At 38.1% G+C, this 27,223-nt stretch overlaps 1 long non-coding RNA gene across 1 annotated transcript; it reads right to left on the minus strand.

Moving 5' to 3' along the window:
• Positions 1–14,728: 14,728 nt before the first annotated feature.
• On the minus strand, positions 14,729–27,163 carry LOC135274879 (uncharacterized). Its single transcript, XR_010342606.1, has 3 exons — positions 26,950–27,163; positions 21,904–22,025; positions 14,729–14,999 (listed from the first exon to the last, which is right to left on the minus strand). It is a non-coding gene; the product is annotated as an uncharacterized LOC135274879 (long non-coding RNA).
• Positions 27,164–27,223: the final 60 nt, after the last annotated feature.

Genomic DNA, 27,223 nt, shown 5'->3' on the forward strand with positions numbered 1-27,223 from the left:
CAGTCTAGGCAACATAGCAAAACTCCCTACTCTAAAAAAAAAAATTAATAAAAAAATAAATAAAAGAGACACTATCAAGTGCTGGAGAAGATGTGGAAAAACTGGAACTCATGTTTGTTGCTGAGAGTGTAAATTGAAACAACACTTTAGAAAACTATTTCGCAGTATATGGTACAGCTGAATATGTATATCATAAATTGAAGCAATTTCTTCATTAAAAAAAGTTGAGACAGGGTCTCATTCTGTCACCCTGACTGGAGTACAGTACACAAACATGGCTCACTGCAGCCTTGACCTACTGGGATCAAGCAATTCTCCCACCTCAGCCTCCTGAATAGCTGAGACTACAGGTGCCTGCTTCCACACTTGGCTCAATTTTTTTGTTTTTTTTTTTAGAGATAGGGTCTTGCCATGTTGCCCAAGCTGGTCTCAAACTCTCTTGGGTTCAAGCAATTCTCCTGCCTTGACTTCTCAAAGTGCTGGGATTACAAATGTGAGCCACTGCACCCAGACCAATAAATTTTAACCCTAACTATATAACCAACAAAATGTATATATATATATATATATATATGTTCAACAAAGGACATGGGTAAGAATGTTTATAGCCACACTATTTGTAATAGCCAGAAACTGGAAGCAAGCCAAATATCTATCTACAGCAGAACAGGTTATTGTTTATTTATACAATAAACTACAATATAGCAATAAAAATGAATGAACTAAAATAACAGAAATGAATTTCACAAACATCCTACTGAGATAAAGAATACAGACACAAAAGAGAATATTTGGTATAAGTTCAAAAATAAGCAAAGCTAATCTCTGGTGTTGGAAGTCAGGTTAGTGATTACCATTGGGGTAAGGTAGGAACTGGAAAGAAGTTTCTGAGATTCTGTTGTTGTTTTATTTATTGACCTAGTGCTGATTTCTTGGTAGTACTTCTTTTGTGAAAATCAGTCAAGCAGTATATTATGACTTGTGTACTTCTGTGGATATATTATATCAACAAAATTGTATTCAAAAGTAAAACTAAAGTACTAACCATCCCACCACCAAAAAAAAAACACTTAACTAATTTGTCATTATCTAAAATGTTGATTAACTAAAAATTAACATTTAAAAGGTTGTTAAACCTACTGCTAAAACTTCAGGAAAAAATAAGAGTAGTAAATACCCATTTGAAATGAAAAAGCATGCAAATTATAACTTATAGATCCCTCTGTCTCACACATGCACACATGCACACACAAGCCCATGGTTTCATGCCTTTATGTGTAGTACAAAAGATGATTAATCATAATTAATATTTTAACTTCAATTTGCATTTTCAACATATAACCAAAAGCATTCTCAACTGAATTATATGTTTAACAAAGATTGAGGAAAAGGTTATGGTCTGTCAGTGATAATTAATCTTCTAATAAGGGATTCTAAAACATTAAAATGATAACCCAAATGCAATTTATCAACTAATCCATACCAGAAGCCATTAAACCTAAGACTTAGATAACTAAGGACAAAGAAATATATAAATTGAGGGCATCAGTGTCTAAAACTTCAAAACTAGGATATGATACAAACATTTAATATATAAGATAAATATTGCAGATTATAATAACGTTATAGGTACTGTGCTAATTTTCTTTTGTTGCATAACAAATAGTCACAAACTTAACAAATTGAGGGCCTTCCTCAATTTGCTTTTCCCTCCTTTCTACTACTTCTTTTTACAAATTATCCTCTTTAGTTCAGCTTTTCTTTTATTATTATTATATTATATGCTTTTCTTTCTTTTTTTAAATTTAAAGTTCAAGGATATATGTGCAGGACATGCTGGTTTGTTACATAGGTAAATGTGTGCCATGGTAGTTGGCTGCACCTATCAACCCATCACGTATGTATTAAGCCCCATATGCATTAGTTATTTATCTTAATGCTCTCCTGCTCACCCCTACCCCCATCCCCAAGCTGCTGCCCCCCTCCCCCACAGGCCCCAGTGTGTATTCTTCCCCTTTTCAATACTTACTTTTACTGCTTCTGTTATGGGAGCTTTGGGGTGTCACTTTTCTTGTCGGAAACCTCTGTGGTTGGTGGGACCTTTGCCTGAGTTCTTGTCCTGCCTCCAGGAAGAATGGGGTTCACAGACAGTGCAGGGTGAGCAAGACCAAGAAGAGCTTTACTGAGTGTAAGAATAGCTCAGAGGAGTCCCTGGAGAAGGTAGCTCCTCTGCAGTGGGTGGTCTTGTCCTTCTAACAGCAAAGAAGGTAGGTCCTCTCTCTCCTTTTTTTTTTTTTTTTTTTTTGAGACTGAGTCTCACTCTATATACTGCAGTAGCCTAATCTCAGCTCACTGCAACCTCCGCTTCTCGGGTTCAAGTGATTCTCATGCCCCAGCCTCCTGAGTAGCTCAAATTACAGCTGCCTGCCATGACCCCTGGCTAATTTTTGTATTTTTAGTAGAGGTAAGGTTCTGCCATGTTGGCCAGGCTAGTCTCCAACTCCTGACAAGGGTCATCTGGTCCTAAGCTCTGCTTGGGTTGAGCCCAGGGCTTTTATAGGCCTCAGAAGAGGGAAGTGCATGCTGATTGGTCCATGGGCAGGCCCAGGGGAAAGCACTATGAATCCCCCTCCCATCTGCAGGACTGGCCAACCTGCCCCCAGGCTTCAGGCCTCCCCTGGAGTGAAGGTGGGGTTTCACTGGTGACCCACACACTTCCGCCCAGGAGCGGCCTCCCCCTGACATCCATGGCTGATACCAAGGAGCACCTGCAGTGCCCGGCCTCCCTTAGCACCCTCTTAGCTTCCGCTCCAGGGCTTCTCACGCCCAAAGTCTGGAGAGGGCGGAGGCAGCAGGGGGCTGAAGTGTCAGCGCTGCCCCGTTCGCACACCCGGAGGGACTGTGATAGGACCCTAGCTCAGCCCCAACCCTGCTGGGAGATCTGATTGGCACTGGGAGCCAGGAGAGGCCAGGCAGCTGGAGCAGGCACCTCTGAGCCTGCAAGGGCAAGAGGGGCCTTCCCAGACCGCCGAAGAGTGCAGGGATACCTAGGTCATCAACCCCGCCCAAGAAGGCGGAGCTCCTGCCTACTGCCGGCTCCCAAGAGCACCGGGGCCTTTGTTGCAGCCGGCGTGGCTTGTACCTGGGGAAAGTTGTACCTGGGGAGCTCTCGCCTGGCCAACTTGGAAGGAGCAGGGCTCCCGGTTGTCCCCAGATCCCACTGGCGCAGTGGGCACCCAGCCGTACCACCTCGCTGCCTGGGGCGAGGGCTCCAGGTCCTCCCTTGGCCTACGCCGGCATCTGGTGCAGGGGCGAGGTTGCTGCGAGCTCCTCCTGTGGCCCAGCGCTCAGGGACGCACTGGAGCGCCACCGGTGAGTACTAAGGCTCTGTGTAACCAGGCTCGGCCTTATCACAGTGGCCCTCCAAGGTGGCGGGCTGCAGGGTGGGAGGCGTGGGCTGTCCACTTCTCCTTTTGTGGTGCCCAGCGTGATGGCAGCAGCCACATCTGACAGCCAGTAGCAGCCATCATTTCCATGCCTGTGCCTTTTTTTTTTTTTTTTTTTTTTTTTGAGACGGAGTCTCGCTCTGTCAACCAGGCTGGAGTGCAGTGGCGCGATCTCGACTCACTGCAACCTCTGCCCCCCGGGTTCAAGCGATTCTCCTGCCTCAGCCTCAGGAGTAGCTGGGACTACAGGTACGTGCTAATTTTTTGTATTTTTAGTAGAGACCCACCGTGCCTGGCCTCTTTTTTTTTTTTTGGAGCTGGAGTCTTGCTGTGTCGCCCAGGCTGGAATGCAATGGCTCGATCTCCCTTCACTACAACCTCCGCCTCCTGGGTTCAAACGATTCTCCTGCCTCAGCCTCCCCAGTAGCTGGGACTACAGGCACGCGCCACAACGCCCGGCTAATTTTTTTTGTATTTTTAGTAGAGACAGGGTTTCACCATGTTGGCCAGGCTGATCTCCAACTCCTGACCTCGTGATCCGCCCACCTAGCTTCCCAAAGTGCCGGGATTATGTGTGTGAACCACCATGCCTAGCCCTGTGCCTGTCTTTTTTATGCCTCTTCTGGCTACCTTTTTCACCATCACCTAATTACTAATCAGCTAATGAGGCTCAATATCATCTCACGTCGGCTGTGAAGTCTTTCCTATTTCACCCCAAGATGCTTTCCCACTTCTGACCCCCTCACAATACTTATTATTGGTAACCTTTATTTTTATTTTTTTAAAAAAGCACATATTATCTGATAATATAGGCAGCTGATTTTTTGCAAGTATGTATGTGTTGAATAATATCTTGACCAGATCCCCAGCTCTTTTAGGAGCAAAAACGGTTTCTTTTATGTCTCAGTATCTACAACCCTGACTTTAACATACATGAATGAACTTTACTTCTTTCAGAATCATTTTCCTGTCTAATAACGAATCCCTATAGACAAGTCATTTTATATACAAATTTTCTTTTCTTTAACCATTTTATATACAAATTTTCTTTTGAAGAGTGAAAAGTAACTCATGTAAAAAAAAAATACATTAGCGATTACTTAATACCCCAAATAGCAAGTTCTCAAAAAAGATGTATTGATAAAAGTTCTACAGAAAGTCTACAAAAATAGCAAGACCTCCATCCGGTGTATTTTTGTTTTTTCCAGAGTGCATCCTCTTCCTGTTTTGTATCTCCAAGGCACTATACCTTTGACAATGTAGTCACGCATAATAAGTATCCATACTGAACATTAACTTTGGGCCCAAGCACTGTGCTCACTATTTTGTGAACATTATCTCAACCTTACCCTCATCCTATAGTAGCCACTTTTACTCCTACTTCACTTAGAGAAACACAGACTTCCATTACAGCAATGTGCAATCTATATCTGAAAAACTTCCAATGAAACAACAAAAATAATGCTGGATAAAATATAACAAACTTTCTTTTAAATTCATAGCTGAGCTTGCAAGAGATTAAGGAAATCCCCAGAGGTCAAACATGAAAACAAAACTAAAAACTAGACTTTAAAATCTGAATTGATGCTGGAGTTGTCTTAGGGTAGGGCAGAGGAGGTGTTTTCATTCACTGTAGGCATAGATACACAGGGAGGTGAAGCTTGGATGAGGCAAGGTAGAGGCTTAGAACTGAGGCCCTTTACAAAAAGATGGGCTCACTGGAATCCAGTGAAAGTGTGAAGTAAGGAAAAAAAAAAAAACAGGTGACACCAGGGGACAGGAAAGTTTGTCATCTCACTACATTCTGGGTCTCTCCTCTTAGAATTTACCTCAGATTTGAATTTACACTCTCTCTAGGGCCTGAAGACCTTTAAGCCAAAAAATCCCAGTCTCAGTGCCAAGTTGCTGCCTCTTATTCTTAGGCTTACTCTCCTCTCCCTGTGGCCATGAATATGAAAGCTAATACTCACAGGGATCCTTGCAGAAGCAAATACCAAATCACTAAGAAGTGACCCTCTTTTGCCCTGGTAATATTTTTGGCTTTGAAATTCATTTTTCATCCTTATTTTGATTGGTATTGGCAGGGTATATCTTTTCCTATCCTTTTCTTTTTTTAGCTATGCCTTATTTAGAGTAGGTTTTTTGTAGATAGACTATAGTTGGATTTTGATTTTTTGTCCGATCTGTTAATGTGTTTGTTGTTATTAGGATGTTGACTTCAAGGAAACCTTGTACGGATCTCTTGAATTCCCTTTTTATATAGCTTTCTCCTTCTTAATACTCTGATCCACAAACTCTAGTCTCAGCCTTTCCATGTTTCCAGTTCCATCTCCTTATCTCAGAAAACCTTGCAGTCTCTTTCTGTGGACCCTTTCCTTGGAAATCCTCATTTGTTTCCCATCTCTCCTTGGAGCTCTCTTCATGTTCCTATCTCAGGAATCATTGTCTTTTTTGCTCAATGTTGAGTGTCTTTAAAAACAATTGTTTCATATATTCTGTCCAAGGCCAGGTGTGGTGGCTCATGCCTGTAATCCCAGCATTTTGGGAGGCTGAGGTGAGCAGATCACCTGAGAGGTTAGGAGTTAAAGACCACCCTGACCAACATGGAGAAACCCCATCTCTACTAAAAATACAAAATTAGCTGGGCATGGTGCTACATGCCTGTAATCCCAACTACTCGGGGAGGCTGAGGCAGGAGAATTGCTTGAACCCGGGAGGCGGAGGTTGCAGTGAGCCAAGATCAAACCATTGCACTCCAGCCTGGGCAATGGGAGTGAAACTGTCTAAAACAAAAACAAAAACAAAAACAAAAACAAAAACATGTATTCTGTCCAGATTTTTTGTTGTTTCAGGCAGGAGGGTAAATACAGTCCCTGTTATTCCATCTTACCTAGAAGTGGAAGTATAAACTATTCTAGAAGGACACACCATGCAGGATTCAAACAGGTAACACTGGGGTTAAAATGTACTCACAATCCAAAATTAACAAAACACATGAAATAGTCCATTGTGAGGTAAAGTCAGTAAATACAACAAACAACATATTAGGACCCACCGAAAAACTTTAGAAAATAGAATTATTAGATACTGACTACGAAGTATGTTTCAGATGATTCAAGATATGAAATACAAAATGGAAAAAAAGAGCATGATATTTTCAAATGATGCCAGGCAATTTTGGAAAAATACCAAATAGAATTTCTAGAACTAAAATAAAAAAGTTATTGAAATTACATATGTAGAAATAACAGTTCATTAAGTTTTATTTGCCTAAAATCACGCAACTGTGCATGCTAGATCTGAAATACAAGATGTTCTAGGTAAAAACAATGCCTATGATCTTTTTGTTATACTTTGTCTTGAATTTAGTGAAAAAAAATAGTGAGCAATGAAGGCATTTACTATATAATGTCTCCTGCCAATTATTCAATTCAACCTTAACATTTGAGTCAGTAATAAAAAATTAAAAGCATCTCTATAGTGGTGACCTTAAGGAACAGCATTAACACATATACTTTAGGTTAATTTATGTAAAGCTTATTTTATAGAACTAAAGCTTGAATAAAACTGTGCTGACTTTATTTTAACCTTAGATCAGTGTCAATTTAGAAACATTCCAAAATAAATATAAATATGACTGTAAAACCTAATCATATATATCCAAATGACCCTTCAGAACTTTGAAAAAATCATCTTTATAATCTTCCTTTTTCCAGAATTTCTTTCTCTCTCTGCCTACCAAAATAAAACAACAATAAAAAGATACAACTCTGCTCTCCACCTTCAGCCTGTTTTTTCTTCTATTTCTTCCTTGGTTGCCATCTCTTTATTATATAAAGCAAGCCAGTCTTATTTCAGTTCCTTTAATTTACATCTTTGCAAAGTACTTGAAAACAATTTTTGATTTTTTTTTTAATTTTGTTAGGAGAATTGGATAAGAATAAACATGATTTAACTTTTGGCTTGAATTATCAACGAGAGATCTGGTTGGAAACAAAGCACATTACATTCACTGAAACCTTTCCTCTTGTTTATTTAATTATATTTTTGTAGAAGTGAATTCTAATAAAAATAAAGTTATATGATTGGAAAAATTTGAGTGAGAATTGAATACAAATATGGCTTTAATGAACATTAAGCTTTTTCAGTCTTAGCTCACTTCAAATCAAAGAATATTTGAATCTTAGAATTGAAATGGCACTCAGAGGTTTGTTTATTTATTTTGGTCCCTACTAATATAAATGCCATACTGTTTTTGCAATCTAAATTTGCTTTAACAGCTCAAAACTATAGTGCAAAGAAAGACTATTTGTTAACAGAAGGAATAATAAATAGCTATGAAACTATGACCTAATGTCCCAAAATTTAGGGTATAATATTGACTCATAACAACTAGTCATCCACACTAATAGAGTGTTGGTGATTTGACTTCTAATACAAAGGCATTGTGTTTTCCGAAATACTTTGTAGATGTCTTCAGATCCATTTTGTACTATCCTCCTTTCATGCTTTTCCTTCTTTCCAGTTGGACATGAGTTATTTCCAAATACTTGAGAACTGGTAACATTTTATTACCAGTTGTTGGTTGATTTGAATGAGTCTTTCTGAGGCGAGAAAGACTCCTCCTCACCTCCTGCTGGAAACTTTTCTCTTGTTTGTCTAAGGATCTTATAAAGTCAGGCATAAATGACCAACAGAATTTTAACGTGTTTCTCTCTTTATAATGGAATTTTTCCAAACATACGAAAAAAGTAGAATGAATACCTTGTGTACATCACCCAGCTTCAACAAGTATCAATATTTTGTGAGTTTTATAATTAATTATCCCTTCTCAAATGTATTTGATAAGGATACATATTATTTTAAGGCAGATATTCCTGTAACCCCATGTTTCTAACTTGGATCATACCTTTAAGTAGTTGTATTCTATGTCTACGGATAAAGAGAATCGTTATTTACTCAGAGGAAAAGTAGATACGTGAAAAGAGGAAAAGGACATGCATGAAGCATATCTCCTCCAGAGAAGTGATTCCTTCCTTCTTTAAAAAAAAATAATGTTTAGGGCGGGTATGGCGGCTCGCACCTGTAATCCCAGCACTTTGGGAGGCCGAGGCGGGCAGATCACCTGAGGTCGGGAGTTCAAGACCAGCCTGGCCAATGTGGTGAAAGCCCATCTCTACTAAAAATACAAAAATTAGCTGGGCATGGTGGTGGGTGCCTATAATCCCAGCTACTTGGGAGGCTGAGGCAAGAGAATTTCTTGAACCTGGGAGGTGGAGATTGCAGTTAGCTGAGATTGCACTACTATACTCCAGTCTGGGTGACAGAGCAAGATTCCATCTCAAAAAACAATTTTTTAAACATATATAATATTATATGTATATTGTATATTATATATTATACATATATATGTATATATATACACATATATATGTATATATATGTATACATTATATATTATATATATTATGTATATAATACATAATAATATAAATTATACATAATATATAAAAATATGTATAGTATATATGTATATATACACATATATAAATATGTATATAGTATATATATAATTTATATGTATTATATATATGTTACATATATATATTTTTCTTTTTTGACTACAGAAGGCCTGTATTTAACTTTTTAATAGTTGTGGAGCTAGAAATTTCTTTGACAACAAAAAAAAGGAAAAAAGATTTTAAACAAATGTTGGCTAGTTCATTATATTTCTCATATATGTGTGGCGTTTTCTCTTCTCTGCCTTGGTATTTTTACTCCAAAATGGATGTTTGTATGGGGTGGAGAAAGAGAGAGTAATTTCAAGCTGGTTATTCTTGATCTCTCATTACCCAAACTTTTAAATATAATAAAAGCTTTTCCTGAATGCTAGAGATAATTAAAATATGAAAGTCCTAATGTTATTTCCTCCTTTAGTACTATCTCACTGCTGAAAGTAAAAAATTTCTTTATAGTTGAATAACTGGGTAATGGGAGAAAATGCAAAGACAGTAACAAAGTGCATGAAAGGCAAAAGTTATATAAAGGGGGAGAAAGGTAGATAACTACCTCACCCCTTACACCAAAATAAATTCCAGATGAATCAAATATTTAAGCAACATGAAAATTGAAACTGAAAAACACCAGATGATAACTTGAGAGGGTTTCTAAAAATAGTCTTGTAATGGAGGCGTTTTAAGTATGACACAAGTCTAGAAGCCATAAAAGAACCCAACTGGATCACATGGCCATGTTTAATTGCAAGGATGGCTTGGAAAAGTTCATTTAGTAACAAAGAAGATAGGAAGAGGATTCTAACAGAATGTTCTATAATCACTCTGTCCTTTCCTTGCAGAATTCTTTTTTTTTGTTGTTGTTTTCTGAGACAAAGTCTCACTCTGTCATCAGGCTGGAGTGCAGTGGCGCAATCTCAGCTCACTGCAACCTCCACTTCCTGGATTCAAGCGATTCTCCTGCCTCAGCCTCCTCAGTAGCTGGGACTACTCTTATATGAACATTGCCTGATTTTATCTTTCAATGTTTTAATTACTTAATTAAAAATGAATGCTAATATATTAAAACAATCAGAAAATATAAGACATAAAATATTTGCTGCTATAGAATATGGCATAAAATTTTTATAAATATATGACATATATACTGTTGTTATGGAACAATGAATTCCATAACAACATATAAATTAACAATAATTTATTTTAAATTAACAATAACATATATTTAAATATATGTTAAATTATTGTTAATTTAAAATAAATTAACAATAATTTATATTAAAGAGTTATAGAAAACATATTTGTGTAGTTAATATATAATGAAAGAAAATGTTAATATATATTATTAAAAATGAAAAATTCAATTTAAAAATAAAAATATTTTCCATAAGGGATAGAAAATTGTTTTAGATGAAAATGAAAAACAGAGTTTTATTCCTTTAATAAAACTTTTACTTATATCTTTATTTATATCAAAGAATCAATGGTAAAATATAAAGACTTTTTAAAGAACCAATGACATAAAGCTGCAAAATATAAAGAAATAATAGGTATAATCACTTAATCTTTCAATAATTATTTAATTAGATGAATTTATTCCTGTGATGCTATCATCATTGGTTTTGTGGAACAAAAGAGTTAAACATGCATATTGTCTAAGAACCAAGATTATATAAGCAGGTATAAGCAGCATATGGTACATGTCGTCTGTTGGAAGACTCAGGAAATAAAAACATCAATACATAAGCCATTTAAGAAACTTCAGGCCCAAGTCGTCTCATGCTTTGAATAATGCCTAGTCTTAAAAGACGATTATTTTACTTGAGGAAAGTACAATTTTAAACCATTCAGGCTATGTGCATAAGTCGCACATTTTTAGTCGACTAGAAAAATAATATGTCACTGTATTTTTTTATCCTACTATATTTGTTTTGATTTTCAAATCAAAAATTCTTAACATGCTCTTCTAGTTGATTCAAGCATCTCAAAAAAGCATAGAAACTTAATGGATATCCTTTTTACTAAGACATAAAAAATATTTATACTGGCCAGGCCTCACTGCTCAGGCTTATAAATCCCAGCACTTGAGGAGAAATGCCAGATATAGGTGAAGGGGAGGAAGGCAGCAAATCACACTGCCACGTGTGTACCTATGCAACAATTTTGCATGTTCTTCACATGTACCCCAAAACCTAAAATACAATAAAAAAAATAAATAAAAATAATAAATGTAAAAAAAAAATCCCAGCACTTTGGGAGGCCGAGGTGGGTGGATCATGAGGTCGAGAGATCGAGACCATCCTGGCCAACATGGTGAAAACCCCATCTCTACTAATAATACAAAAATTAGTTGCGCATGGTGGCATGCACCGGTGGTCCTAGCTACTCAGGAGGCTGAGGCAGGAGACCCAGGAGGCAGAGGTTGCAATGAGCCGAGTTCGTGCTACTGCACTCCAGCCTGATGACAGAGCAAGACTCTATCTCAAAAAAAAAAAAAAGAAAAGAAATTTAAATTCAGAAACTCTCATTACCCTTAGGGTTTATTATTAAACAAAGCAAATGGAGAAATGGCAAAAATGAAAACATAAAATCAATTCTAATATCTCAGTCCAAAAGAATAAAGAATCCTCATCCCCAAACAAAACCTCATTATCTATGCTGTCAGTGTAGCTCAAAATCTGTAGATAAATCAAATATTTTTTACTTAGCTATGGCTATGTAAACTGTTATCTAGCTTATGAAGATTCTAAAGCCATCTTAGTTCAGGCTGCTGTAACAAATTACTATAGACTGGGTGACTTATAAGCAACAGAAATATATTGCTCACTTTCCTGGAGGTTGGACATCCATCAAGGTGACAGGATGGTGAAGTTCTGGTGGGGCCCTTTTTCCAGGTAGTAGGCTACCTACTTCTTATCATATCCTCATATAGTAGAAAACAAAGAAGGGAAGCAAGCTCTTATAAGGCTACTAAGCACATCCATGAGGCATCCATCCTCCTGAGTTCATTTAATCCCAATTATCTCCCAAAGACCCTACCTCCTAGTACCGTCACATTGTGGGGTAATGCTTCAATATGGGAATTTTGGAGGGACATGTATACTCAACCCATAACAAAAGCCTTTTCTTTCTTCAATAATCTTCATAATCTTACGGAAGATATTTTTGTTTATTTCTAAATGGAAGCAAAAGCTTTTTGATAATTCAGATTTTAGGCTATATTATCCGATCTATTAGCATAATTCTAAATTACCGTTATTTTTCAGTATATTTGATTCTATTTGTTATGGACCCATTGCCTTTATTCATCAACTCTGCTTCAGTAACAAATGATCCTGGAATTCTGTTACTTAACAACAGCTTATTCCTTGCTTGTGTTACATGTTGGCTGCCAAGTTTGCCCGTGGCTTGCTCCCTGTATCTTCTAATTCTGAGACCCAGACTGAAGGAACAGTCTCTGTCTGGAACATGCTATTCTTATGGCAATGGATAAAAGCAAGATTGTTGGCAGAAATGTCCATGAGAGGTGTAGTGGCATGTGACTGTAATCTCAGCTTCTCAGGAGGCTGAGATGGGAGGATTGTTTGAGCTCAGGAGTTTGAGGTTGCAGTGAGCTATAATCCTGCCACTGTACTTCAGCCTGGGCAAACAGAGAAGGAGAAAAAGAGAGGAGAGAAAGAAGAAAGGGAGAGGAGAGGGAGACAGAGAGAGAGAGAGACAGAGGCAGAGAGGAAAAGAAGGAAAAACAAAGACAAAAAAAACATGAGGTTTGTTTCTTTAAATTGATTTCTAATTTGAAATTACTGGAAAACTCCTATTCCCATTTTTGCCAGACTCAATTTCTGGTTTTTGGTATATGTACATTCCAGCTTAATGCCTCTAATTTTAATGCCAACAAAATTGGTGTAAGCAAATTTTAAAATAATAATAATTTTCCCCCCTAAAAAAAAAAAAGAAAGATGCTATGACATATTACTTTCTGTATACATATTATTGAACAATGTGGTAGAAAAGTATACTCCGCTGATGGGGTGGCACTGCAAGTTACATGGCAATGGGTGGGAATATATAATCTTCTTACAGGTAAGCAGGTAACAAGCTGATTGTGAATACAGGACCTGTTGGTTGTAGGCTTAGGCCTCTTTCTTTGCTTCTCACATCTAGTCGTCAGTCACAATTTCCTTCAATTTATCCCCCACTCTACTTTAAGTATTGCTTGGTTGGAGATCAACCTAAAAAAGATCTGTGACCCAAAATAAGTGAGAGAATCCTACAAGGGAAGATGGCTGTGTTAAGTGGGCTACAAAAACTAGATTCGTAAAAATTATAACTTAGGTTTAATTGAAACTGAAAGATTTACAGATGTGACAACGGACGCTAGTAGATTTGATAAGTGGTAATGATCACATGATAAATCAAAAGATAGATATTGGACACATGTTGTAGCTAGAAGAATACTGTGGTATAGCATGACTGTGGCAAATATTTAGTTTAAACTTGGGAGCATGCTTTCCCATTTACTGAATGAGAACATTTTTATCTATTCCTTAAGGTCATTGATGGGATTAAATGAGATGAGATGACATATGGCAAGAGTAGAATTTTTAAAAATTATATCTTTCCTCTGTTATAAATGTTTTCCAAGATGCATAACATATACCAATGTCTAACAAAACCTTGGAAAAGATTGTTAACCAATTAATTTCGAGGGTAGAATGGACAAAAATGATTAGAAATTCATAACAAGACATACTAAGCACTGCTTGACTTTGTTTTATTTTTTGATAAGGTTAATAAATTGATAGAAAAATGCTATAAACATTGTTTTTGGAATTAGCAAGGTGCTTTTCAAACTCACTTATAATATACATGGTAATAAAGAAAAGTAGGTTAAGATAATTATTGCCTATTAATCAAATAAACCTAAGTAATATTGGATACTAGATAATGGATGCACATCCATATCGAGAGGTTGCTAACTTTGTATTTCTTCTATTCACTGTATTACTGAAGACTTGGATTTTTTTTTTATGATAGAGTTTCACTCTGTCACCCAGACTGAAGTGCAGTGGCACAATCACGGCTCTCTATAGCCTTGACTTCTTGGGCTCAAGTGAACCTCCCACCTCAGCCTCCTGAGTAGCTGGGATCACAGGCATGTGCCACCAATCCTAGCTTTTTAATTTTTTTGTAGAGACAGGTGTCTCCTTATGTTACCCATGTTGGTCTTGAACTCGTGGGCTCAAGCGATCCTCCTGCCTCGCCTCCCGAAGTGCTTGGTTTACAGGAGTGAGTCACTATGCTCTGCGTGAAGTCTTGGATTTAAGTGATAATACTGATGATTTGCTTTTCACATAATTGAGCACTGTATCAGTCAGAGACACCTTAGGCTCCTGAAAGAACTTACAGATGTGATGATCACTTTATGATTATATATAGCAAATATATATAAATATATATATATATTTGGATATATATTGTAAGAGTTTTTTTATTTTTAGGAATTCGCTTAAACAATTGTGTGGCTGGCAAATTCAAAATATGCAAGGCAGAATGGCAGGCTTAAATGGGCAGGAGTTGACACTGCTGTCATAAGGCACAATTTCTTTCTCCAAGAATCCTCAGTTTTTGCTCTTAAGGCAAACTGATTGGATGAGGCCCACCCACTTTGTCAAGGGTAATCTTTACTTAAAGTTGACTGATTATAGATACTAACTACATCGTCAAAATACTTTCGCAGCAACACCTAGATAGTATTTAAATCTTAGAAGCTTGAAATGTTAAATACAAGCCAAAAGAATGCACCAAATTAAATATTTCGTATTATACAAATACAGCACTGGAAAAATGTGACTTGATGCACATTCTCAGGGAAAATATTTTAATAGTAATTGCTGTAAACTCAATATTTTTCAACAGTAGGATATGAATTGCCAAAATTCTAATTCCTTCCTTTCTTCCTCCTCTTCCTCCTTCCCTTTTCCATCTTCCTTTCTTCCGTAGAGATTTATAGAGCACTTACTCAGTGGTGAGCATTGCCCTAGGTGAAAGGAATATAGTAGTTAATAATGCAGGCATAAATCCCTGTACTCATGAAACTTACACACTATTTGTTGAGGTAGACAACTGCTGTAGACTGAAAGTGTATGTTCCCCCAAAATTTATATATTGTAACCTAATCCCCAATGTGATGATATTTGGAAGTAAGGCCTTTGGGAGGTGATTAAGTCATAAGGATGGAGCCCTCATGAATGGGATTAGTGCCTTTACCCCTTCCACCATGTGAGGATACAGAAGAAGACAATCATCTATAAACCAGAAGCGAGTATTCACCAGACACCAAATCTGCGAGCATCTTGATCTTAGACTTCCCAGCCTCCCTAACTGTGAGAAATAAATGTTTGTTGTTAAAAGCCACCTTATTATATTTTTGTTATTGCAATCTAATCAAATTAAGACAGAAATAAATATGTAAACAAATACATGGCATAACTTCAGGCACTAAAAAGCACTAAGAAGAAAAACCAAACAGTGTAGATGGAGGTCTTTTTGTGGTTTGAGTGGTCAGTGAAGAACTTAATGAGAATATGACATTTGAGAGGAAGTTAGCCAGGCAAAGTTCTGTTGAAGATTATGTCACTTAGAGAGTATAGCAAGCCTAAAGGCTATGAGGTAGTAGGATTCTTGGAATATTCAATAAATAAGTAGATATTCAGTGTGACAGGAGGTGTCACACTCAGGAGGTATCCAAAGGAATTGAAAAGTGGAGATGTGTGGTAGAAGCTGAGGTATAAGAGAAAGACAGAAGCCATGTCATGCAAGGCCTTCTTGACCATCGGAAGAAGTTTGCATTTTATTATATGTCATGGAGGAATTCTTAAAAGGGATGTGAGGTGATTTGATTTACATTTATTATATTTTTTTATTTTTAGACGTAATTTTGCTCTTGTTGCCCAGACTGGAGTGCAATGGCACAATCTTGGCTTACTGTACTCTCCAGGTTCAAGCCATTCTCCTGCCTCAGCCTCCCAAGTAGCTGGGATTGCAGGCACCTGCCACAACACCCAGCTAATTTTTTGTATTTTTAGTAGGGATGGGATTTCACCATGTTGGCCAGGCTGGTCTTGAACTCCTGACCTCAGGTGATCTGCCCACCTCAGCCTCCCAAAGTGCTGGGATTACAGAAGTGAGCCACCATGCCCGGCCTGATTTACACTTTTAAAAGATCACTAAGCCTAATGTGTGTGAAACAGACAGTGGGAGTAAAAGTGGGAGCAGGAAGACTGCTAGATGATTTTATTATAGAAGTTCAGGTAAGAGAGGGTGGTGGCTTAGACTGGAGTGGTAGCAATCAAGAATGAAATGTGATCAAATACAGTGTTATGGTTTGAATGTTTGTCCCCACATGCCCAAATTCTTGTTTAAATGGTAACCCCCAAGGTGATAGTATTAGGAGTTGGGGCCGTTGAGAGGTGATTCGATCATGAGAATGAAGACCTAATAAGATTAGTGTCCTTAAAAAAGAGAGCCCAGAGAGTTAGCTCATCCCTTAAACAATGTGAAGACTTAGGAGGCTTAGGTGGAAAGATCACTTGAGCCCAACAGTTCAAATCTAGCCTGGGCAATATAGTAAAAGAGAAAGGGAGACAGACAAACAGACAGTATATATTTTCAGAGTTGACCAAATATGTTGATAAATTAACTGTGGGATGTAAGAAAGAGAGTCAAAGGATGTACTCTAGATTTTTGGCTACTAAGTGAGTGGTACCATCATTTACTAAATGGGTAATACTGAGGATGAAGGTTTTATTGTGGTAAATTCAAGTTTTATTTTCGACATGAAATATTTGAGTGGAGACTACAAGGAACAGTTTGAGCTGAGAGAAATGACTGGGGTTGGAGATATTAATTTGTGAGTCATCTGCATATATATGAAGTTTAAATTCATGAATCTAGGTTAAATCATTTAGGAAGAACAGTTGATAGCAAAGAAAATCCAGGATACGCTCAACATTAGAATTCTCAACATTTAGAAGAGGGAAAGCATCTGGCACAGGAATCTGAGGCCAGCGACTTAAGAGAATGTGATATTTTTGGAAGCCAAGTTAAAAAAAAGTTTCTATCTAAAAGGGAGAAAGGATCAACTTTTAGATGCTGCTGAAGGTTATGATAAGGATATATGCAATCTTAGGCTTTATTAATAAAAGCTTAGAATGAGGGACATAAAATTTATGTTCTGTACTAGATTGGTCAAAATATATCTTTACTATTGTGTAAGGTATCGTGACCAAATGACAGTGACAATACGAGCATGTCAAGAGAATCAGGAGCAAGATGGTGAGGGGCCTATAGCTGGTCACTTGAAATATGAGAAAAGGAACCAGAATTTTTCATGTAAGGAATTTTTTGGAGGACTTCCTAGTTAACTTCAAGTATTTTAGGGGCTCTATATTTACTGTAGATTTAGAACTATGCACTGGGACCAATGTGAGGAAGTCACCAAAAGCACGTTTCTAATCTATAAAGGAAACCAGTTTCTAACATTCTGACATTTCTTATGAACACTGAATCGCTGAAAATGTTCAAATTGTCACCAAGTTGCAGACTTTCTAGAAAAGTATTTTGTATTGGTAGGACTTATGCTAGGTGTCCTTTTCAAGATCTAAGACTTAATGCTAATCTTTAGATTTTCATTTTCATGATAGTCTTCCTTATTCAACAATCTTCAGCAACTGCATATTTGCCTCAAGATAAAATCCTGATACCTCTGATTAGCTTTAATAAACTTCCGTAACCTTGTCCTAACTTACACTTCTTTGATTTTTTCTGATTAAAGTTCTCTGCTCTGGTAAGGCTGGCTTCTTCACTCTCTACCACAGAAGTATGTTCATCTTGTCTCCTCACCTTTCCTTGCATCTTTGCTTGGGAGATCAGTCCCTCTTTCGCTATTGAGGGAATTAGTAGTGAAAGTTAATAGAAGCTAAAGGAAAATGTTTGCCCTTTTACTCCAGGACACAAACTATCTGACTTCCTAAACTGCTACTTGCAGTAATCTATACTGCTCATGTTAATAAGTATATATTGAATTTTACATTATATTATGTTACTATTTCATGAGTGCATAGTTCATCATTTCAATGAGACTTTTATCAATGGCAATATTGATAGATATATATAGATATGATAATAGACACAATTCATTTAGCTCTTACTTTGTTCCACTATTTCCTAATGTCAAATCCTCATAAAAATCTCCTAAAGGTAAGTGTGATAGTTAATACTGAGTGTCAACTTCATTGTATTGAAGGACACAAAGTACTGATCCTACATGTGTCTGTGAGGGTGTTGCCAAAAGAGATTAACATTTGAATCACTGAGCTGGGGAAAGCAGGTTCACTGTTATTCTGGTAGGCACAATCTAATCAGCTGCCAGTAAATATAAAGCAGGAAGAAAAATGTGAAAAGACAAGACTGGCCTACCCTCCCAGCCTACATCTTTCTCTTCTTTCTCTTGTGGTGGATACTCCCTGACCTCTAACATCAGTCTCCAAGATTTTCAGTTTTGGGACTCGGACTGGCTCTCCTTGCTCCTCAGCTTGCAGATAATCGATTGTGTGACCTTGTGATCATGTAAATTAATACTTCATAAACTGCCCTTTATATATATATATATATATATATATATAATAGAAATGTGAATATATATAAATATATATATATATATTTATATGCGTATATCCCATTAGTTCTGTCCCTCCAAGAGAACCCTAATACAGTAGGTGTAGCAACTGTCAGTGCCCTACTCATATTCCCTTGTCACTCACCATTCTAGTGCATGGCTACAGAATCTGTCTATCTGGTGACTATCCATCTCTCTCTCCACTGTGAGCATGAGACATCTTGGGAGTACAGAGGGTTAATGAATGACAAAGCAACCTTCACCAAAGACAGAAGGATGTTGGAGGTTAAGTACCTCCAGCTACCTCACTCCGGTGGGCTAACTCTGAGGCATGTTTACATGGTCTCCCATAATTCCTCCATGGGACTCACCCCTCACTCCCCTAACTTATTGCCCCAAGTGGTTACTTGTTTGATGACACACACTTTATTGGCTCCCTTTACTTTCCTATCTCACTTTCCCTCTCTGCAATGGAGCTTCTTGGAATCACCTCTCAAATAAATAATTTACAATCCAATTCTAGTCTCAAGTTCCTTCTGGGGGAACCCAGCCTAAGCCAATAGGTGTTGCTTTCCATGCATTTAACAAATATGAAAACTGAGACTCAGAGAGATTAATTAACTTGGCCAGAGTTATGGCGCCAGTAGTGGCAGAGGTGCGAATCATAGTCTATCTGTGGCAGGATTCTAGGTTTGGGGCTAATTTACCATGTCTATATTATTACGTTGCAACACTCTGTGAACACTTAACAAAGATTGTCAAGTGACTACAAAATCTACACAGATTTAAGTTAGTTTAGTTTTTCTTTCCCTAACATAATCTTAGTGTTAAATGCTGCATTTATTTATATGGTTACTTGATTAAATGTCTGCCCCTCTCTCTCTCTAAACTGTGTGCTCCATGACAGCAAAGACCATACCTATTTTGACGTACCATTGTTTCCCTGGCACTTCGAAAATCTTTGTAAGTGAAAGCAGAGAAGTAGTGGGAGCCATGAGTAAGCAAAAATCATGAGCTAGAGAAGTGTGGAGAGAGGGACGGCTGGCATTGGGGACAGATTCAGAATCAGTAAAGCAGTGATTGTGTCGGGGGAGCAGTGACTGAAGCAGTGTCAGAGCACTTGAGTCATGGGAATGGTACAGCACCGGAAGGAGATAATAACATAGTCCTTATTTTTCAGACATGACACAGGCACGCCTGTTCATTCTCTGCAGCAGCTTCTGAATCCTGAACAATAAATACTATTATGGTTCCCTATGACATTAGACATTTTGTCGTGGAACAGTTTTCTTGTCCTGCCTTACTCCCCCAGGAATCTTTATAATAAACCTTCATCACTTGAGGTGAACTGACCACACCTTTGGAACTTAAAAGCCTTTCAGATCTGTCAGTTGAAGACATTAATACTGTCATACTTTCTGGAGTTGTGAAAGAGACAATGTACAAGGAAGCACTTTGAAAACTTTAAAATTTTCTGCTAAGTCATGACCTTTGGACCATGCTTCTATTTTCTAGCTCAAAAAACATGTTAAATAAAAAGTATAGACATGGAATATGTTTCGAAGCAAGCAATAACTAAATAGTCTTAGAAAAGGACTTCTGGTAAGCACTGATCTAGAGACGAAATGCATCACTGAGAAGTTAGCTCCTGTCTCAGTCACACCATTAACACTGAGTAAATTTTTTGTTTTTGTTTTGTTTTTTTTTAGATATGGTCTTGCTCTGTGATGTAGGCTAGAGTACAGTGGCATGATCGTGGCCCATTGCAACCTTGACCTTCCTGCCTTCAAGCTATTCTCTCGCCTCAGCTTCCTGAGTAGCTGGGACTACAGGCATAAACCAACGTAACTTGTCTAATTACAAAATATATTTGTAGGCCACGTGTGGTGGCTCATGCCTGTAATCCAAGTATTTTGGAAGGCTGAGGCTGGAGGAACACCTGAAATCAGGAGTTCAAGACCAGCCTGACCAACATGGTAAAAACCCATCTCTAGAAAAATAAAAAAATTAGCTGGGCATGATGGCAGGTGCCTGTAATCCCAGCTACTTGGGAGGCTGAAGCAGGAGAATCACTTGAACCTTGGAGGTGAAGGCTGCAGTGAGCCTCGATTGTACCATTGTACTCCAGCCTGGGTGACAGAGCAAGACTCTATCTGAAAAAAAAAAAAATTGTAGAGACAAAGTCTCTCTATGTTGCCTAGGTTTGTCTCGAACTCCTGAGCTGAGGGGAATTCTCCTGCCTTAGCTTCCCAAAGTGCTGGGATTATAGGCATGAGCCACCATGCCCAAGCTGAATAAGCTTCTTAACCATGTGTGCTAAATAGCCTTAGCATACTAAGGCTTTATCGAGTAAGATAAATATAAAATGGCTGAAATACAATGACATTCCAAAGTACTTAGACAGATGGTCCGCAACTTACAATGGTTCCACTTAATGATTTTTGTACATTACGATGGTATGAAAGTGATGGGTGTTCAGTATGCTCATTGATTTACAATGGGGTTTTGTCAGGATGTAACTCAATCTAAGTCAAAGAGCATCTATACTTAACAGAAATAAGTTCTTCAATCCAGGGGTTCTGAAATCCTGGTACAGTAGCTACTTTTAGTGTCAACTCCACACCTCCTTGGAGTCACGTGTTCTGTGCATGCCAATGGCTTCTTACTGCATGCACCAGTGGCTGCAGAAACCCAAGGGCTTTTTCTAGCCATGAAGATGTTCAAATTGCACACAAGGCAGTATGGAGGTGTTGCAGAGATAATTCCAGGAGCAGCTCCCAACCAATGACAAATGAGAACTGATGAATAAAACACAGTTTCTTTGTCTCTTAGGTGTAACAACTCTCAGGTGGATTCTGTGCTGTGTCCCAGAGTTTTACATCAATGGAGTGCCCTAATTACTCATAGCAGCAACCTGCTTATTTTAGCATTCCCTGTATCGGCCCCCTCCCCTTTCTTGCTCTTGAACTGAAGTATTCTGGAATCACTTCCTAAAGAAACAACTTAACACTCAAGTACTAGTCTCAAAGTCTGCTTCTGGGAAAATCCAAACTAAGATACTTTGTCAAACCAATCCTAATTTTTTTTTTTTGAGATAGGGTCTTGCTGTCACCCAGGCTGGAGTGCAGTGGTGCAATCACAGCTCACTGCACCCTCAACCTCTGGAGCTCAAGCTCCACATAAGCCTCCCAATTAGCTGGGACTACAGGTATGTACCGTGACACCTAGCCAATTTTTTCTATTTTTCATAGAGACAGGGTCTTACTACGTTGCCCGGCTGGTCTGGAGCTCCTGGTTTCAGTGATCCTCCTGCCTTGGCCTTCCAAAGTGCTGGGATTAAAGGCTTGAGCCGCCGTGCCTGGCCTCCAATGCCAATTTTTAATGCATCTATGGAAAAAGATAAAATAATATATAATGAAGATATCATGAAGCTAAATTTATGTAATTCTAAGGACCGTCCTTTTTTTCTAAAATTATTTCCATCCTTTCTCTTTCCTCCTTCCTTCTTTCTCCCTGCCTTGAAATGCCCTTTCCTTTTATGAAATAAAGCAGCAGGAAATGGCAGTTTTGTTGTAACAACAAAATACTTCTCTCTTCACAAAACTGGCAAACTCATAATTGGCAATTAGGTAGTCTCTCAATTTTTGTGGAATCTTTAGTAGTCCATAAAACTCAGAAGTCTGAAAATCACTAATACATACCATTACACTACATGTTATATTTCACTGCTTTCTAAAAACAATTAGATACACAATGAATAGAAAGTTGAAAAATAAGAGTTCTATTAAGATAACAAGTGAAGTTGAAGTCTTCAAAAGAGCATGTGGACTGAGAAATAATTGTAGTTAGAAAGCTAGTTGAGTAAAGTCACACTACTTACAATGTATTTGCAGTCCTTAAAACTCTCACCTTATTTATGATAATTATCTGACTCAAGGCTTCACTTAGCCCTTTCAGTGTAGAGTTATTTTAAAGAGCAGTGTGTATTGTCATACTAACTGTATTTGGAAGTGAAAGAGTTTCTAGGAGACTCTCAGGTAGACCAAAAAATGTAACTTGAATTAGAAGCTTTGCAGGATTCTTGAGGTGAAAAGACCAAAACTTGGTTGGATTTCATGACTGTGCTTCAGGTGCTATTTAAATTGTTGCTGACATATTCAAAAATGGGAGTGTAATAATGAGGAAAATATGGCAGAGTCCTATCCACCTGACTCTCCCATATTCTTTGCCTTGAAACCATTCCATTCCCTTTCCTCCTTTACTTCTACCATGGGGTACTATCATATATAGGAGCCAGGCAAAGAAAGGAAAATATATACATGTGCCCGGTCAGAGTAAAATAATAGGTAAAGAAAAAGAGCCTAGAAATCATGAAGGAGGAAAGTGTCTGACCAAAAATAATGAAGTATCTGCAAAAGACAAAATAGGAATAAACTAAATAACAAAAAATAAATATATTTTTCTATTATTTTATATTTCAAGAGAAGAGATATTTAGATCTAACTGTTCTAATCTTGTTTACCCATACATTGGTTTAAATGTTTTGAGAGAGCTCTGGATCATTTACCTTGGAATTTATTTTACAGCCTCAGAGATTGTCACATAGTTCTTCAATTTCTCTATGGTGTTTATAATTTTCATAAATCTTATTTAGTTATTATACCACATACTGTAATCTCTGCAGAGTTATTTACTTTTTCATGAAAGTATTTTCTTTAATCTGCATCTCCTCAATGTTCTTTTCTCAAAAGATCTTTCTAATAAAAAAATTTGTGCTCTGGAGGATTTTAAGATAAGGTCAATAAATGCAGTGAGGATATTAGGGTTAGAAGTAAAGGCTTTCTTTCAAAATTGTTCGGTCAACGAAACCTTTTGATACTATTTAGGTAAATTTGGAAGGCTATTTGTATAGCTGAATATGTACTAGGACATGGAACACAATTGTGGATTCTTCAAACACAGCTGTGAGCTCTTTATTACTTCTTGGTTAGTCCCCACAGCAGAAACTATTCATATATATGCTCTAAGGTTCTTTAAAATTATAGTTATGTTACTGAGTTAGAATTACCTTTCCACAAATCGAGATATCAAAACTATAAAATATTTTGGGATGTAGTACATTCATATTTGAGTTGCCAATGAAACCAGAATAAGCCAGCTTCATTTTCTTAAATTTTCAATTTCTTTTCATACACAAGTTTTTGTCCAGCACTTTTTATTTTTTAGTCTTCATTTTGAAAAACTGTATTTCAAAATCTACAGTAACTTTTCTAAAATCACAGATATAATAGCTTATTTTACTAAAGGTAAAATGTATTTTGAATTTTCTTTCTTTCTTTTTTTTTTTTTTGAGACAGAGTTTTGCTATTGTTACCCAGGCTGGAGTGCAATGGCGCGATCTCGGCTCACCAGAATTTTCTTTCTTTTATGTGCTATTCTGCTTTTCAGTACCTCCCTGTTTAATATTATCTGTGAATTTAATTAAGATTGTTTACTTCCCTTTGTTAACTGATGTTCCATAAGACCATACCTAATACCAATTCCTGCAGAATTCCTGTAATGCTTTCTTTCAAATAGATATTTCATAGTTTTTTTTTTAACTTGTTCTTTAGTTTTTGACTCATGAAACTTCAAGAACTATATTTATGTCAGAAAATTCAGAGGTTTAGAAGAAAATAAAAAGAATACACAAAATTCCTTCCTAGAAACTTAGGGAGGAATTAACAGGAAAAAAAGAAAATATGAGAATAAATGAGAGATGGGCAGAAGTTAAAATGGGTGGGAAAGAAAGGCAATGAACAAAAATAAAGGAAGTAGAAACATTAAATCCTTTTGAAAAAAGAAAAGAAATTAAAGATAAACAACTTATTTGAGATTCAGAAAGTACACAAGCAATAGTAAAGATTAGAGCCTAGGTCTATCCAATAATAGAAAGATATTAAATATTTGAAAATACCTCATAAAAATATGTGGCAGTTTCTTTGGATGAAAAGAACAGCGCTAACTCTAAAGCTAAACATAAAGGTTGATTTACAAATAGACATAGTAAGTCTTTCCTACTGGTTAATAAATTGATTTCCATGGAAGGGAGCTGATCAAATTTGGTATTTGTTAAAAGGATGAAGATCTGTTCAAAATAGCATACTGAGGTTGCCTAGGACTGGGCTAGGCAGTCAAATAGACTACAGTTTGTATCTGCAGTACAGTTTTGTAGGTACATACACCTAAAAGTCTAGAAAACAATTTAACTGAGTGTTTGATAGATTTTAGACTGCATTATATATTGACCTTTAAAAGTGCTAAAGAATTGTCAAAAAAGGAGGAGGTAATTCTGCAGTAAGAGTAGTGAGCCTCACCTGGACTCCCAGGCAACATACAGATCCTGTGTGAACATTTAGAGATCAGTGATAACCAAGAGCTGGTGATAACCTGCCAGTCCGATGTCTTGCATTCAAGGGCTGACAGCGATGATTGGGGCAGGAATGCTGGAAGATTGGGATGTTAACACACTGCAGGTTTTCAAGCACAGGCTATATGAAGATTTGTTGGGAATGTTGCACTTGGGGTTTACATAGCAGGCAGTAAGTAGAGTAGGAATTTTGATAGTCTTGTCTGAGGGTTTAAATTTAAAAGAAAAGAAAACTGTTCTCAGGGAAGCCACCATAAGTAGTACTTCATTATTAAGTATTATGGGACTATTTCATTCTCATTTCTAGAACAGCACAGGGCTTAGCAACTCAAAACCCACATATCTTACCCACCTACCTAATGAATGACATCTATTATTTCTCTTTTTTAGGTATTGTATAACTCCTTCTTGATTAGTATACTATACATTAATATAGTGGTTCTCAAACTTAAGTGTGCAAAAGATGACTTGGAGGGCTTGTTAAAATGGATTGCTGCAGTTTCTGATTTAGCGGGTCTGAGGTGGCATTTCTGAATTCCTAGGATGTTGCTGGCCTCAATTCACTCTGAGAACTCTATTTCCTATGACTGGTCCATCTTCCTTCTCCCAGGTGGCACACTGCCTAAGAGATAAGCACAATGGTGGCCCCCCCAGGACTATTCCTTAATCAACTTAGATTGTTGTCATTGACTAGGTAAATAGGCAAACTTACAAAGAAGATCCATTGCCTGCATCTTGTCACCTCTTTTAGTGTTTTAGTGGTCTTTTCTCTTTTTCCTTGGTTTCTATCACAGCCACTTGCCATCCCCAGTGTTGGTTTAATCATCCTTAGCAGAGAAAACATTGATCTCGAAGATCAATATTCAATGGTAGTTAATGTGGGATCACTCTTGGGAGAATTTAAAATAACAATGCGGTTAATTTCAAACCATGGGAAGCTCCCTCTATATGAAGCATATAATAGTTTATATACATTTTAGTATAAAAGACAAAACCCTCCTCAGTAATTGTATTAAATATGAGTTTTCAGTTTATTGATGCTTTTTGAAACGATATATAATCATAACTGGGACATTTTTGACATTTGACTTGTTGAAGGTGCTTGCACTGTGGATCACGAGGACAAAGGTGCATTGATTAGCCTTTTCTGTGACACCCCTCGACCCCGGTTCGTTAGTATCCAACAGACTTGTAATGGCAGAGGTAAGTGTATGAGACAGTTGGTAAAGAAAAACGTACGCCTATACTGGTAGAAATCTGACTTCATAACCACCATTTCTACCAAAATTCTCCACCCTTCTCATATGGTGCCTTTTATTTCGTTTTGAGTTTCAGAATCTATTTTATTTGTGCGTGTGTGATAGTCATGGTGATTTACAGCATGAAACAAAAAAGAAAACATAAATAGTACTGCCCCGATCTTCAAAGCTACCTGACCCTTGCTTGGTTTCTGCGCTGCTGGATAAGGCTGTTTCTTCCGCCGGTAGTATCTGGGCATTTTCCTTTCCCTTTCCCCCTCCTTCCTCTCCACCACCTCCTGGTCCCCTTCTCGTCTCTCCGGCTGTAACAGCGCCGAGCGCCCGCGAGCACAGGTACCCTTCCCTCTTCTCCCGCCCATTAAACAAAGCCCCGGGAGACAGGCGCGCGCCGCCAGCCACGCCGACAGGAGATGCAGCCGACACACGCTTCGAACCGGAGCTGGACAGCATGCGCGACCACGCACCGCGCGTCCCCGCCGCTTCCTTCCCTCTGGACTCTTCCTTTTCCTCCAGGTCCGGCCCCCCGCCGCCCCTCCGGGAACGCGCCTGCGCACAAGCTGCCCTTCTCCCTTCTCCGCCCTTCCTTCCCTCCGTCCCTCCTCCCCTGCCCCGCCTTCCTTTCTCTCTCTCCGGTTTCACTCACTGAGAGCTCCAGGTAGTGAGCAGTTCAGTAGATTTCCTCATTACCCAGCCCGTCTTTCTCTCGTCCCTCCCCACCATCTGCCTGGTGGAGGATGAAGGGGCTGCAGTGGCCCCAGCCTATGCAGCGGCACCGGCGGTGGCTGCGGTGTGGGTGGCCGGAACTGGGGTGGTGAAGAAGCGGTGGGGTGTCTAAAGGAGCGATAGCCGCCTCAGCCTCTTTCCCTGTGCTTCCTATCCTCTTTAGTGCAGCCAGGAAGTTTTCGCTTCTGTACGTG

This window comes from Aotus nancymaae, unplaced genomic scaffold, assembly GCF_030222135.1.
Source record: "Aotus nancymaae isolate 86718 unplaced genomic scaffold, 86718_ANA_hifiasm-v0.15.2.pri h1tg000014l, whole genome shotgun sequence".
Lineage (NCBI taxonomy): Eukaryota > Metazoa > Chordata > Mammalia > Primates > Aotidae > Aotus > Aotus nancymaae.